Raw genomic sequence first — 15,726 nt, 5'->3', positions numbered from 1 at the left:
TGGGGAGGGGAACACCAGGGGAGGCTCATTGATTAGAGAGCAGGCAGGACAGGGTGGTACCATGGGGTGCCTTTATGTGTGCTCCGAGGGGGTGGAAAAGGGGGACCCTAATTAAAGTGGCTCTCAGGAGATGCTCTAATTAAAGTGCCCTCAGTGTCTCATGTCTTCAGTATCCCATGCTTCAAAATGTCAGCAGGGGCGCTTTAACTAAAGCTCATTTGAGCTTTAGTTAAAGCACCCTCACTGACATTTTGAAGTGTGGGGATGGTGAATACCTGAGATGCCAAGGCTGCTGGAGCATGCTAGTTAGCATGCTCCAGCAGACTTGATTAATTGAATCTGCTCTGACACGTGCTAATTAGTACACGTTGGAACAGGCCCTGGGCATGTGTGTAGGTGCCTTTAGAGACTAACTTGATTCAGAAAGACAAAACTTTCAAACTTTCATAGTGCTTCATCTGATGCTATGAAGTAGAAACTACCTGCCAATGAATTAGAAACTACCTGACAGACAAAAAAGAGAGAAAAGGGATAACTAATTTACAGCACGGTGAAAGGTGGCTTCATGTTTCATGTTCAGACTGAGGTTGTTTAATACTTGTATTCATTGCCTACAGTATATATATATATTAAAGGAGTGCTATTAAGATTGCAAACTGAAACCCTCAAATATTAGTAAATTTCAGAATTAAGGCTGCTGTCTTGGATTAATCTCTTTGTGCAGATAAGTGATTATATAGATTAATTATATTACCGTATTTATTTGAATCTAAGATGAGGTTCCCCCCCTCAAACAACATGCCTATGAGTTTTGTGGTAGTGTTGGGCAAGTAACTCATCCTACAAGTTCAGTTATTGAGTCTGCTCTAATGTTTTACAATTCTTTGCAGGCAGTGGATGGAGGCTTTGGCCCCAGGCAGAGCTGAAACCAGAGCTGAGCTACTGCCTGCCCTGGGCTGGGGTGGCTTATTGAGCAAGGACCGAAGAAGTATGGGGGAGATCATGTGCTGGGGTGGAGGCATGCAAGAGAGACTGCACCTGGCGGGGTGCGGGGGGCACCATGTTGATGTTGCCTGCCCCCTCCCCACCATCTTACCTTCTACTTCAGCCCTGACCCATCTGGGCCTGAAGCTGCCACTGCTGCTTCTGTCTGGGCAGGCAGGATGGGGCTGGGCTGGGGCTACCACATCAGAAGGCAAACATCAGAGGGGTGTGTGTGCAGAAAGTGGGTAAACAGGCAGTAGGGAATACAGGGGGTGGTGGGGGCAGGCACAGGAGGGCAAGAGGTGAGGGGGCAAGTTGCAGGGGATAGGCACAAGCACAAGGGGGCAGGCAGAAAGGACAGAGGGCCAGGTGGCAAGAGCAGGGCTCTAGCCAGCCCTGCTTTGTGGGGGACAAATTTAAGATGAGATTCCACTGGTTAGATTCTGTACATGAAACATTATAACAAATTCATAATTATCCAGTGTAGAATCTAATTATTGGGGGGCCATCTTAAATTTAGGATCATCTTGAATTTGGGTAAATACATTATTGTAATCCCTTTTCTTTCCCTTCCAGATCAGGCCTCCAATTTGGTAAATATGTGTGAGTACAGACATTTCAGCAAAGAGTTGAAGGTACATTTCTTGTGTGTCATACTTTCTTTTACCTTCTCCCCCAAATCCCCACCTGTATCTAGAAGCCTCTGTGCTCCAATAGTGACAATGTTCAGATAATAAATTGTGTTCTTGTCATCCTGCAAATCTCCCCCACCCTCTCCCCCTTTACCCCCTGAAGAAATAAGTCTAGGCAGAGGGGGAAAGGGATGGAAAGGAAAGCAGCTAATCAAATACTGCCTATGTTACAGTAACCAAAAGATCTTGGGTTTAAATGTGACTTTGAAAAATCTTTACATAAAATAGCCCTGGTTTCAGGGAAGCTATATGATGCTGAATGGGCTGCATCTTGGACTGTGTTCAGCTAAACATAGGACAATATTGCATTACTATATTCAGTTGTAAAGTTTTATTTTGTAATGTAGATATGCCCTGAGGATGATATCTTGGCTCCACTGAAATGAATGGCAGAGCTCCAGTGGGGTATGGATCTCACCCAGTGTGTCTAAAGGCCTGTAGCAGATTTACCTTTCAGAGCTCGGGTTGAATCCCAGGCTTGAGATCCTGCTGTTTTGATTGGTGGAGCCCATCTACCAATCAGGAGGCAGCAAGAGAAACAACATCATGCCCCTTTTCTGCGGGGAGGGGGAGAAGAGCTCCCTTGGACCTGATTGAAGACTGTAAACTGTCAGGTCTGGAAGCCTTCAGGGGAGGAGCCCTGGAGCATATAAAAGGAGCTGCACGAGGGGCGGATGTGACAGGGGACTGAGAAGAGAGAAGAGCGGGGTTTAGAAGAGCTGAGGAGAACTGCTCAGCAGGGTGAAGCAGTAGCCCAGGAAGAGCCCCTGAAGACTTCTATCAGCGGGGAGCGGCGGACGGTTCCAGCAGTTAGGTTCTTGGTTACAGCACAGTGCACAGTGTCCCGACCCTGGGATCTGCATGAGGCGGCTCAGGTCTGCAACCTCTGGTGCATGGTGCACAGGCCGGTGCATGGAGCAGAATCTTTGGAGTCCCTGGGGTGGCTCAGGTCCTCAACCCCCAGTATGAAGCTGGGAGCTCGATGCAGGAGGCACCGCACGGAGGATGAGAGACCCTGGGAGCCGCTTGAGGTGGCTCGGGTCTACAGCTGCTGACATGGGGCAGCAGTTCAGTGCAGACAACGCAGCCCAGAGGGTCCAGGAACAGACCAAGCCCCGGTGCTGCACAAGGCTGTCCAAGCCTCCAACCCCTAGCATAAGGCGAAGTGTCCACTACACACAGCAGTGCCTGTGGCCCTAGGCCAGGATGGCTGCAGCAGACTGAGGCAGCAGGAAAACCTGGCGGGGACAGAGCTTGACCTGGAGAACAAGAGGCAACCCTCGAGGACTGTGGAGTAGTAGTACGTTACCCTGGAGAGAGGGTCCCCACAGGGGAGTCCCCTCCCCCCCCAACTGGGTGTGGTATATCCGTGTGTGTGTGTGTGTATGTGTGTGTATAATAGGGTTTATTGTTTTGTAAACTTGTACATAGATTATATATATATATATATATATATATATATATATGTCCTTACCCTTTAATGGTTTTGTTGTGATAATAAATCTGTATATAGTTAAGTAATTGATTGACTGGACCTGACTATAGGGGACGGAGGCGGCCGCTGTGCTGTTGTGTCCCTCCACAGCACACTGCCCTGCCAATAATTCCCTCAATTGGAGAGGGAAGTACAAACCCCTGTACACCTGGGCTACGGGCCTCCTTTGTCTCTGCTCTTTCAGGTAGCTCAAGTTATCAAAGGGGAGGGGGATAGGGTATGAAAAGTCTCCCAGTTGGATCCCCCAGAGTTTTGCACAGTCCCTCTAAGCTTTGGATTCTTTCAAAAACTGTTACAGACAGAAAAGTGACTGTAAAAAAAACCCCTGTGAAGTTTTTTACTTTCAAAGTGATTCCTGAACAAACTTGCTTAGTATCAAAGTCAAAAGCTCATTTTTCTTTCTGCTAACTCCTCACTGAGAATTTGACATTTGGCTTTTCTGTGTCTTATAGTCTCTCTAATAATAAAAACTTTGCAGTCAGATGCAGGCCTCAAAAAAAAAAAATCCTGCGGAGGATGATAAAGTTGTGGAATTTCTGCTAGGAGAGATTGTTTCTCTCCAAAGCCTTACTCTATATTTGGTGCTCTTGGTATGGAGGGAAAAGGTAAAGCAACAGGCCTAGCTGTTTTCTGTGGAATTACTCCCACCCCTGTTTGCATGGACAGTGTCAAGGAAGATCGCTCAGGTTTCTGCTTATACTGTGAATTCCCTTGATGACGTTTTGGGAACTGTGATGTGAGGAACCAGCAAGAGGGCAGATAACGAGGTAGCCATAGTTGAGGGAAATCTTTAGAAAGTAATGCCAAGGTTGTTTCCCCCAGAGTGTTGAGATACTGAGCAAATTGAGGGCAGAACCCAGCCATACCAGGGGCACAATGGCAGACCTGGTTAAGAGGTTAAACATAAACTATTCTGACCCTTAACAGAGCTTTCTGCTGTGTAGGAAATAGTTTGGCCCCTTGGCAGGAATGGTAATAAAATGGAGAAGACACAAGTCTGAACAGTATTCATTTGCCACATCTGTAATGTTACTGGATCAGCAGAGACAGTAGCAGTAGCCAACACTTGGGTTTGTAAGCAAAGTAAAGAAAGATGCACCAGCAAACAGATACGTTGTGTAACAAGGTTTTATTTTTCAGTTGCTTTTCTGATCATGATCATGCTTTAAAATCCCTTAAACCAGTTTCAACTGTGTTACTAATGATAGGAAATTCACTTACTGCTTAATTGCGCCTTTAATACACAACAAGCGTGTCTACACGTCACCCTACAGTGGCATAGTGACGTGCTACATCACCATACAGTGTGCTACGGTGAGGTAGTGATCATGTGTGTCTACAGGTGATCACCAGCTATGTCGCCATAGTGGCGCGCTCCCCAGGTATAGCGTGGCATTATGGCAACATAGTGGTGAAATTTAACTGTGCATTGTGCGATGCAGTAACTGCCCATACCGCACCATGCTTTAGAACTGCTAAAAGGAAGTACTAAAGCACAGCACCACAGCAACATTGCCGTATAGCAATGTGTAGATGCACCCAACCTGTAGTAAGAGATGGTATGAAGCCATAAGAGCATAAAAAGGCTACCTAACAGGCATGGGTCAGCAATCTACGGCCTGCAGGCCAGGTCTGGCCTGAAAAAAGAGTGGATCTGGCCCATGAAGTTCTGATCCAGTCTGCAGTTTACTAAAGTTGTACCAATCCCCCGCCATTTGATCTGGTCTGTTTCCCTAATGGCATGCTGATTACCTCTGGCTATTCCAGCCTGGGTTGGAGGGCTGTTCTTCCTCACTGTAGCCTCTACTCAGCACTCTGCTCAGAGCGGCTGTAGGGAAACAGTGCTGGCTGGGTAGCAAGTGCTGGCTGCAGTGCTGGCTGCGTAGCAAGTTGAGGCCCATGTTAGTAAAAGGTTGCTGACCCCTGCTTTTGGGTGTAGTATGTGTTTGACAGTGGGCTGATTACAGGCAATGGAGCTGTGGCTTTGCTCTTGTCACTCTGGGGGGAAATTTGAGTGACCACAGGACAACGGTGGTGGGATTGGTCCCTAGGCAATGCAGAGACTGCAGTTGCGTCTACCTTCAAATGGATGTTGGAATGAGTGGACTGGGAAACTCCTTGTGCCCTATACCCTCACTATGCTCCTTTGTAAATGCCAGCCACAGCCTGACCTTTAATAGTTGCAATGTGAGCCATGGTATTTTCTAACTGAAGTCATGCTAGCAAGCTGAAAGCAAATTAGAAGTAGTGTATTGCTTTAATTACCTCTATGCAGAATGAAGTAATATGCCTTTGGGAATAGGGGTGGCTGTGCACTCACAGTGCCAAGTATGGGATTTTTTTCATGTGTTTTTGTGCAGAACTAATTGCTCTAATAATATATTTTAAAAATCATTCCATGATGTGTTCCATTTATTAAGAAATCTGTAGTCAAAATGCACTGACAAACTAGAGAATCCTCTGGGAACTAGACACATCAAAGGTGTTCAAATGTTACCAAATACCAATTGTGAATTAAAAATCCAAAGAGGCAAAGCAAAATCTTTTTTAACTGAACCTGTTGAAGGTGAAGATTCCAACATGCTAAATTTTGGGGTTGTAGTGCTGTAGAATTCAAGAAGGATTGGTTGCTAACCATAATCAAAGGAATAAGGTTTCATTCAAATTGTACAGCTTTGGGCTGACTGCAGTATCATAGCTCCTATCCACATTTGACAGGATATTTTAACCTTTGCCTTCTCTTTTAAATTTGTCTTGAAACACAGGTGAGATTTTCAGCTGGTATAAATTAGCATCATACCATTGAAAATGGATTTACATCAGCTGAGGAGATGACCAATCTAAATAAAGATATGGGGACTGACTCTGATCTAACTTACACTCTTTTACATCACTTTGTTGCTTCCTTTGATTTCAGTGCAGTAATTTTCCCTTTACACCAGTGTAGCTGACACCAGAGTATCCCATTATTTTTAGTCTTTACTTTTGCTGAGGCACAATCAAGCTTAATAGATACAAAAAGAAAATAATTAAACAACAAAACCCTTGGGAGGTTTGTACTTAATAACTTCATTCTCAAATACCAGAGGCCTTGCTTGGAATACAATAGGCCATATTTAAAACTAGAGGTGGGTTGAATTTCATGTTTAATATCTTTTCAATAAAGGCCCTTATCCCATATGCTTCTCAATACTATCTTTTGTTTTGAAAATCCTTACATTTTTTACTCTTCATTTGATTTTATAGAATAGTGTTTGATTTTTTTTTCAAGTTTGCAGTCACACATTGACTGTTGAAAAATGGGAAACATTGCACATTTTCCCTATTTTTGATAGACATTTCAAATATTTAGCAATTTGCCACACAGCTCTTTTTTCCCCTAAGTTAGAAAATGGAATTGCTGAAAATCCCTGTCTTTTAATGTTTCCATATACATGTATTTCAGTGCAATAAAATACACAGTTAAAACTCTTTCAGTTTGTCCTGTGGTACCTGCAGTGTGCGGAGCATTCACTTTTCCAGCTTGCATATCTGTCCAACAACATGTCAACAGCTGCCCTACATAGTGTGTCCACAAAAACTGCACAGGTTGACCCAGTGAAGAAGGAGAAGCTTGAAGGCATCTGGCGTTTCACTGTTGGTTCCTTCTAAACCCAGCTCAACCTCCAACCCACAGGCCAAATGTGGCCTGTGGGGCCATCACATCTGGCCTGTGGGACTCCTCAAGGGGTGAGAAATGTGGCGGGGGGGAGCAGTGGCCATTAGTACAGTCACTCTTCCCCTGCTAAATTCGCAAACCTTAAGCCCTGCACTACTGGTCACAGCTAGGCTGAACCCAGTCCTCTGCACCTGGATCCAGGCAGGCCATACTCCCTTCCTCTCAGTGAAGCTGAGCCATTCCCCTTTTCCCTGTGGAGCTAGGCCATGCTTCTTTTGCCTGCAGGGCTGAGCCATACTCCTTTCCCCCCTCCTTTATGGGGCCACTTTTGGGGTGAACTATGCCCTATTTCCCCCATGGGGCCAAGCCATGCCCCTTTTCCCCCATGGAGCCAGGCCATGTCCCCTTCTCCTGCAGCGCAGGACTGAGGCTGGTCACACCCTCTTTTCCCTGTGGGGCCAGTCCTTGTCCCCCTTCTCTTCCAGGGAAGGCTACATCCCCTTCTTCTCTAGAGCTAGGTTGCAGCTGGGTTGTCTCCCACTCCCCTCCATAGGGCTGGACATTCCCACTATACCTGCCTAGGTGTCAGTTTGGGATCATTGGTGGGATCTGGCCCATGGATCGACAGGGCACTGCCCATCTGGCCTGATGGGGAAAATGGTCGAACACCACTATTCTAAACCATTAAAAAAAATCTTTTAACCATTGAAAGATTTTTCAGGAAAAAATCTTGGCCCCATTGAAATTGATGGAAATGTTGTCAGTGACATTTTTTTTAATGAGACCAGAATTTAGTATCATAGAAAAGTAGGAATGGATTCTGGATGTCATCCAATCCATTCTCTGTTGTAGACAGGATCAACCCTGACAAAACCATACCAGCCAAACCTTTGTTTAACCTGCTTTTTAAAACTTGCAGGGATGGAGATTCCACGACCTCTCTGGGTAGGTTGTCCCTGTGGCTACCTTCACAGTGAGAAATTCTTCCCGATACCAACCTCCGTCTCCCCTGTTGTGACTTGAGACCATTGCTTCTTGCCTTGTCCTCTGAGGCCACACACAATAGTCTCTTATCATCCTCCATATAACTACCCTTCAGGTACTTAAAGAGTTTATCAAATCCCCCTTCAGTCTTTTCTTTTCCAGACTAAATAATCTCTGTTCTTTGAACATTTATTAGTAAGTCATGTTTCCCAGAACTCTAATAATTTTCATTGCTCTCTAGTGGATGCTATCTGATTTATCTGTGTCTTTTTTTGGAGCATGGTCAAAATTGGACCAAGTACTCCAGCTGAGGAGTGCCCACGCAGGCTGGAAGTGTAATAGATGATAAAATCAGTGTTCTTTTCTACATTTCTGAGGCTTCATTGCACATGACTAGGCTGGGTTTTTTAGTTCTGCTTGACTTCTGATTATTAATGTAGACCCCAAACAGACCTCTTCACAAGCAAATTTGCCCCTGATTTTAGGTGTAGAGGGATAAAGCATGAATCTAGATGCAAAATTTCTTGGCGTTGAGATGGTTTGGACCCTGTGCTCTGATTCTGGTCCAGCACCAATTTCAGTAGGAGTTAGTTAGCTTACAACAGCAGGAATATGCCCCAAAATAGGGAATTCCTTTGGGAAATTATGGGTGATTAATTATGCTGAGCATAATGGGGAGCCTAAGGTTCCTGTTATGAAACAGGATCAGACTCACTGTAATGGCCACTGAGCGAGTAAACAAGTGGGCGAGGTAAGAAATGCTAGCCAGAGAACAGGCAAGAGGGAGAAAGAAAAGAGCTGCCTCCATAAGCAGAAGGACTAATACCTGGGGGCTGGGGAATAATTGTCCTCAGGTAATAAAGGGAAGAGCAAGATAAGGGCTTGCTTGTATAGCCCAGGTAACTTGGGTATATACTCCCCCTCTCCAATTGAAGGGAATTGTTAGCTGGCAGGTGTGCTCTGGGGGAACTGCAGAACACTCAGTTTCCTTCCATCCCTATAGAACCAGGCCAGGACAGTCAGGGGACTTAACTGTATACAAATGTATTTACATTCACTTATCACAAGGGAAAGGAACATGGATATAAACATATGTACAATGTATATATATATTTATAAGTCATCTAAACCAGTAACATAAACAATACCCTCTGGGTAAATGACATAAAACCTTATACCAGTGCTCCAGATACAGGTAAGTCACAGGTAAGTATCTGATCTGAAACAGATGAACTCAATCCCGAGGGGAAACCCCAATGCCCTTGGGCTTTTCCCAAGCCCTACAAAGAAGCTGTTAACTTTAGGGGGGCCCTCCCAGTGGGACCTCCCTTTTCAGGAGCCCTTAACTAACCAGGGGGGACTCCTCCTCCCCTGTGAGAATTCTCTTTTCCCTGCAACGCACAGCTCCCAGGCCTGGAGGGTGGCCCTCGTCCTCTGCGCCAGGCTGCTCTCTCACCTGCAGTGGGCTTCAGGGGGATAGCTGTCCCCTGGAACAGGGCTCCACTATGCAGGGCTTCTGGGGCCTCTGGCTTGGGCCTGTCTGCTGGCTTAGTAGCCCTATCACCTTCTGGCTGTCTGGACTCAATCTTTTGCTATGGGTCAGAGGCCTAGGCTGCCTCGTGCAGCACCAGGCTTGGTCCGCTTCTGGACCCTTCGTGCAGCACCTCCTGCACTGAGCTCCTGGCCTGGTTAGGAGGGTTGAGGACCTGAGCCACCCAAGCTCTCCAAAGGTCCTACTCCATGCACTGGCCTGTGCACCGTGTCTCTGGCTGCACACCAGAGGTTGCAGACCCCAGCCGCCTCAAGCAGCTCCCAGGGTCTGGACGCCGTGTGCCATGCTGCACACCAAGAGCCTAGCTGCTAGAGCCATCTGCCGTTCCCTGCTGATGGAAGACTTCACAGGTGCTTCTGGGCTACTGCTTCACCCTGCTCAGCAGCTCTCCTCAGCTCTTCTAAGCCCTGATCTTCTCTCTTCTCTGTCCTGGATGTGTTCCCCCCTGCTGGGCATGCAGCTCCTTTCATACGCTCCAGGCTTTGCCCCTGAAGTCTTCTGGACCTGAGTGTTGCAGTCTTCAATCAGGTCTGGGGGGGGACTCCTCTCCCCCTCCCCTCAGGAAAAGGATGTGACTTAACTCCTCTTGCTGCCTCCTGATTGGGGGATGAGCTCCACCAATCAAAACAGCAAGATTCCAAGCCTGGGACTCAACTCAAGCTCCTAAAGGCAAACCTGCTACACTTGAAAGTGGGGGAAGTGATGGAGGAACAGGAAGTAGAGGGAGAAAGCCCTGAGGAGGAATTGAGTCCTCTCATGAGGAAAGGGAACGAGAGACAATGTGCCGAGCAACCCTAGTAGGGGAGTGCAATTTTGGGAGCCAGGCATTGAGAAGCCCAGGGGTGGGTTACACAGGTGGCCTTCATTTGCCCTACAAAACTGGCTAGATTTACTGCCAGCTATAGGACTGCCTGACATGGGGCTGTACGAGACAGCATATCCCTTTTTCCTTTGTACCCTGAGGCAAGGTGCATTGTGCTAGGGCAGGACCCAGATTTTCAGTTTGCTTTCTCACCAGGGGGCTGGAAAGGGGCTAGCAAGGGGAGGTATGGAGGTTCCAGTAGTGCCAGAGAGGCACAGGGCAAGCCCAACGTCCAAAAAATAGCCAGAGGAAGCAGGAACTAGGGCCAGGGACCCAGCAACTGAGTGTATCAGAGATAGGACTGGGGCCCAGTGAAGGAATTGAAGGACAGGACGTGAAGACATAAGAAGAAAGAGATTGGACTTGGGGCCAAGAGCCCATTGAAATTGCTGATTATTGATATCTGTGAGGCATGGACATGGCTGTAGGGGTGGTTGGAGGCCATTAATACAGTCTTTAAGGCATCGAGTGTTAAGAAGAAAAGAGTGGTAGGACCTAGACCAGTGTGTGTGTCCTGTGGGGCCCTGGGCAGCCTCCAAGAATTTTTTGGAAACAGTAAAGGTGTGGCAGGTGAGTGAGGGAGAAGGACTCAGAGACCAGGTAAGCAGGCGTGGAGAGCCAGAGAAGGGTGCTAATACAATGCCCAATCTCGTCCTGTTACACTGAGTAATCTGATGAGATGAACCAAGAATGTTTGTGTTTTCAAAACTATGGTAAGCCACCTGATTACTGTTGTTATAGGTGTAATAAAAGCTAGTAAATAAGCCAATTTAAACAATTGATTTGTACCTCGATGCATATTTTTCTTATCCTTTTCATATTAAAGTACAGTTTTGGGAGGGGTACAACTTGACTATAAATAGCACTCAAGTGTGAAGCTTAGAATGCGGGCTCTTAAAACAAGCTGACTTTTTTGAATTTAGTTAAGACCCACTCATTTATTTTAAAGTCAAAAGAAAAAAAAGAAAAAAACACAAACAAAAAAAGGGGGGGGGAAAAGAAAAACAGCAGTATAGGTTTTCTGGTAAAAGGAAATGTCTTCTTTTTATTCTTTTCTAGCTCCTGATAAACTTGCAACCTGATCTTTCATTCCTTGTTCATCTGAATCATCAAGTTGAATCATCAGATTTTTAATGTACAAAGGGCGCATACAGGAGTATAGCTCCTGGGTCTAACTCATGGCAATTCATAGAAATCATCATGAGTTAGACTGATCCTCCCAATCCAATAGACCTTAGCTATTGGATTGGGAGGGTGGAGGAGCAGAATCAATCCAGGGAGAGAGGTTGCGTATTCCCCTGTTTTCTCCTGAGTCTCTTCCCCTGGCTCTGCCCTCACTCTTGGGGCTCCATTGCTGTCTCTGAATGGGACGGGTGGGGATAAGATAGGGGAGGGAGCTCTTCTGGGGTTTTATCAGTCCCACTGGACTGTGGGTGTGGGTAGACTGGAGCCCTTTGAGGTAAGGGGCTCCAATCCACCTGCACCCCTACTCCAACAGGGCTGAGAGAACCCTAGAAGGGACCTCCTTCCCCTGCCTTCTTCCCCTCTCGGCCAGAGACAGCAGCTGAGCCAGGCAGACAGAAATTAATGAAGTGAGTGGCTTCATTTGAACCCTCATAAAATAAGGGTTAATTTATTGTGTGATAAGAGGGCTCTGCAGCTGTGCTTTTCTGTCTGGACACAGCTTTAGAGCAACTTCAAGCGGCTGATCATGTGACAAATGTCATTTTTGCCTGTGCCCAAAAATACGGGGTTGATGTCCTTGTTTTTGATTGACACTGCCACATTTTGCAGGCTGTTAGTGTTTTTCCATATGTATTTTAAATGGAAAATAACCATTTGCTTTCTCTTTCAAGGACTTTTTGGGTTGTGTGGACTGTAAGCTCTTTCAGGCAGGGATTGTCTCTTCCTAAGTACCTAGCAGAAGTGGATTCTGACCTTGGATGGATCATTTAGGCACAGCTGATAAGTAGTTAATACTTGTACTAAATATACTTGTTTTGTGTGTTCATTGTTTGTATTCCTGCCCAAACTCTGAGGTTCTTGCCACTTCTCTTTGTTTTGCCTGTTCCAGCTCACATAATTGCCACCAATCTTCTAAGAAAGGAAACGTAAAATGGATTGCCTTGGGTCGCTTTTTAACCAGCTGTACGGGGTGATCCTTGAGCACTGTGGGACATCTCAACCCACACAGGAAAAGGTGTACCCTTTGAGTATGGTGGGGTCTAGGATTTTGAAAAGGTAGGGCATGTTACCAAATATAACAATACATTTTCTCCAGTTAAAGAGAAACTAGATACTTTATTAATGTGTGAGGGGGCTAGCATTATATTATTCAGTTTAAGATCAAAGCAAAAAATAAATATAACTATTGGAATGTGCACTGATTTGCTAGAGTATATATAAAGTTAAAAAAACCCAACAAACTAGGGGAAAAGTAGTTAACAGATATATCATTAGTCCCGTAGTCATTATAGTTAAATGGACATCTCTTTTTCAGATTTATAAAAAAAAATCTAGACACTTTGAACATCTTGATAGTGCATCCAATACTTCACTGCCAGTCATTTCTACACCTGAGTTAAAAGGACCACACCTGAGTTAAGGTTTTTAGCTAGATCTACAAACAGTTTGGAGGACTGTGAAATAAATGAGACACATTACCAGGAATGGCTTACTAATAGCAAAATTGAAGAAGAAAGGATAGTTTGAATAGTGAAACATCAAGACCATTAAAAATAATAGAGAGTCATTAGGATCTGTGGAGTGGAGAGAGATTAACAGGAATCAGGGAGATGATATTAAACCCTGAAGGTAATTGATTCTCTCAGCACTTCCTAAATAGAAACGCCACTGCCCCTCCCAGGCAGTTGGTTTTAAAGCTTGGGTGGAGCAGAAATCAAAAGCGGTGGAACTGCACCACTGCCCCGCTCCTGGATTTGCCTCTGCCTTTAAGAATGCCTACAAGTATAGGGATTAGACATTATTTTTAGTTTGCTCAATAGCATTGATTTGTATGATGGTATTAGGGTAAATGGCATGATGATTTTGTTTGCCATTATATAAATCATATCTAATTTATTCTTGATGTGCAAGAAAAGGTATATAATGGAGTAAGGTATCCTAATTTTCTTAAAGTAGCCGTACTAAAAGAATGATGAAATTTGAAGAAGATCCAAGTTGAGAGAAAATTCTGTCTGTCTTAGTTCAAGCTCTCTTTTTCTCTACATACCTAATTCATACTCCATTTATTGCCACATAGACAGGTTTGGCTAGTGCCGCAGGAAAAATCAAAGTTAGTCAGCCTAGGCATTTAGCAGTGTAAAGGTTTGGATTTATAGTCTACCTTACAGAACTTAAAAAATAATTTCTTAGATGGTACATTCAGTTAATCTCAAATGCTAACATATAGATTTAGAGAAGTTTTTGAAGAAACTAATAACAGTCAACAACATTAACTGTAATGTAATTAACTTTTATCTATGACAATATTAATTTATTATAAAAATATTCAATGAGATTTATTATTAAATGCTAAAACAATGCTTATATTTATCATTGAAGTTTGCCCTTTTATTCATTTACTATAGTCCATGTTCTGACCATTTACAAAATATTTAAACAAATTACTGATGAAACACATGTATACTGTGACTACCAGAAAAGCCAACATTTATATGTCTGCTCATGGATAAAGTCATGAACAAATACATCTATTAATATTCATAGAGAATGGGGACAGTGTTTGAATCATGGGAATATGAACTTCCATTTAGAAGGAGCCTCTTTTTGTACCTGTTGAGAGATGCTTATTGAAAACATCCAGAGACCCTTTTTTCTCAAGACTACTTAAAAACATGACTTATCAAGAAATGCACATAACTTCAGTATTATTAAATCATCATACACCATATTGAAAAGTATCCTATTTTGTTAACCGCTACTCTGGGAGTGTTTAAAAGGACTCATTTTAATACTCATTTTAATGACTCAGTTGTATATCCATATGACAGTGTGATTCTTCTGTACATGTGGCTATACACAGGTTCCTCTGCTTCTCTCTTTCTGTCATTCTAATGTTCTCTTTTGAGCTGTTTAGGTTAAATTTTAAATGAATGGCTTTTGAAATTTTCCAAACTGTGAGTGGGAAGTAGCATACAAGGAACAAGTCCCTATAACAGGGGTGGGTAAAATAATGACCTGCGGGGCCCCTAAAAAATTTAGTAAATTAATATTTATCTGCCCCTGGCTGCCTGTCATGTGGCCCTCCATGACTTGCCAAAACTCAGTAAGCAGCCCTCCACTTGAAATAATTGCCCGCCCCGCCTTGTAAGATTTTAAATGTGGACAAATGATATCAAATGGAAAGAAATAAGTACAAAAAAGGAGAGTTATTTTAAACTGCCTGCAGGTTGTTCTGGAGTGGAATTTGACAAATACTGTTTTTCTCTTTGCCGTTTTTCAGTGCTCTCTATGCAAATTTATGAATGAAAATTTACAGTATAAGCCAACTTCTCTTTGGAGTAAGAGAGGGTGTGATAGGTGGTATCAGTAGCAGTTTTGTATGGTGAAATTTCAAAGTGGTTTCTTGCTGTAGGTTGTTATACTTTTACCCCTTGATCTCAGAGTGAGACTTCACGTACCCCCTTGGAGCGATGTTTCTGGTGCGAGGTTGAGCCATGGAGCAGGAGTAGGATAGCTGGTTTCCACGCGCATGCGCGTTTTACAGCGGTAAAACCCCAGCAATTTCAAATTGTTAAGATTTTTTTTAGGACCTTCGACCTGTGTTAAACAATGTATGAAATGTATCTCACGTACCCCCTGGGGGTACATGTACCCCCCGTTCAGAACTGCTGCTTTATTCTATTGGGCAAAGCACTTGGCAAAGAGTACACTAAATGAATCAATAGTGCTTTTCCACCTCCAGTTTCAATTATATTAATGCCTGGGCTTATTGTTCACATGAACCAATAAAAAATATATTATTATTGCTGTCACACGCTAGGCAGGCTAAACTTTTACTGGTTCCAGTGGACTTCTCCTAAACTGCTTTAACAGAAATGAGCCAATTAGTATATATGGCACACAGGATGCAATAGATCAGTCTTGCAGAAAAAAAAGGTCTTTTTAGTTACTTGGAGTGATTTTTTTATGGTAGGGATGTGCAGATTTCCTTGCATCTTGTAAACAGTATACTAGACGGCATTTTAGTGAAAGTAAAGATTGCATAGGAAATATTGTTGCCCAAAATAGAATACCAGTTCCAGTCACATGACCTTCACTAAAGTAGATAGTCATCATTACTAATGCAATTAAGGCAGTTGACTTACTTGAAGGACTGTTTGTATAAACAAAAGTTGCTGTTTTGGGCCTCTGGTCATTAGCTGTTTATGATGGATGATATCAGGGATAAAAGACACTGGTAGATTCAACCTGGTTCTAAGACAACTGAAGAAACAAATAATTATCATTAGTATTTATCAACACAGTCTACCTAAA

At 44.0% G+C, this 15,726-nt stretch overlaps 1 long non-coding RNA gene across 1 annotated transcript; it reads left to right on the top strand.

The window, feature by feature from the left end:
* The first annotated feature begins 1,319 nt into the window (after positions 1-1,319).
* On the top strand, positions 1,320-6,642 carry LOC132250046 (uncharacterized). The gene is made up of 2 exons (XR_009461646.1): positions 1,320-1,619; positions 2,024-6,642. It is a non-coding gene; the product is annotated as an uncharacterized LOC132250046 (long non-coding RNA).
* The last annotated feature ends 9,084 nt before the right edge of the window (positions 6,643-15,726 follow it).

This window comes from Alligator mississippiensis, chromosome 4, assembly GCF_030867095.1.
Source record: "Alligator mississippiensis isolate rAllMis1 chromosome 4, rAllMis1, whole genome shotgun sequence".
In the NCBI taxonomy this organism is placed as follows: Eukaryota; Metazoa; Chordata; order Crocodylia; family Alligatoridae; genus Alligator; species Alligator mississippiensis.
Note: the sequence above shows the minus strand (reverse complement) of the source record. Positions and strands in the feature narration are given on the sequence as shown.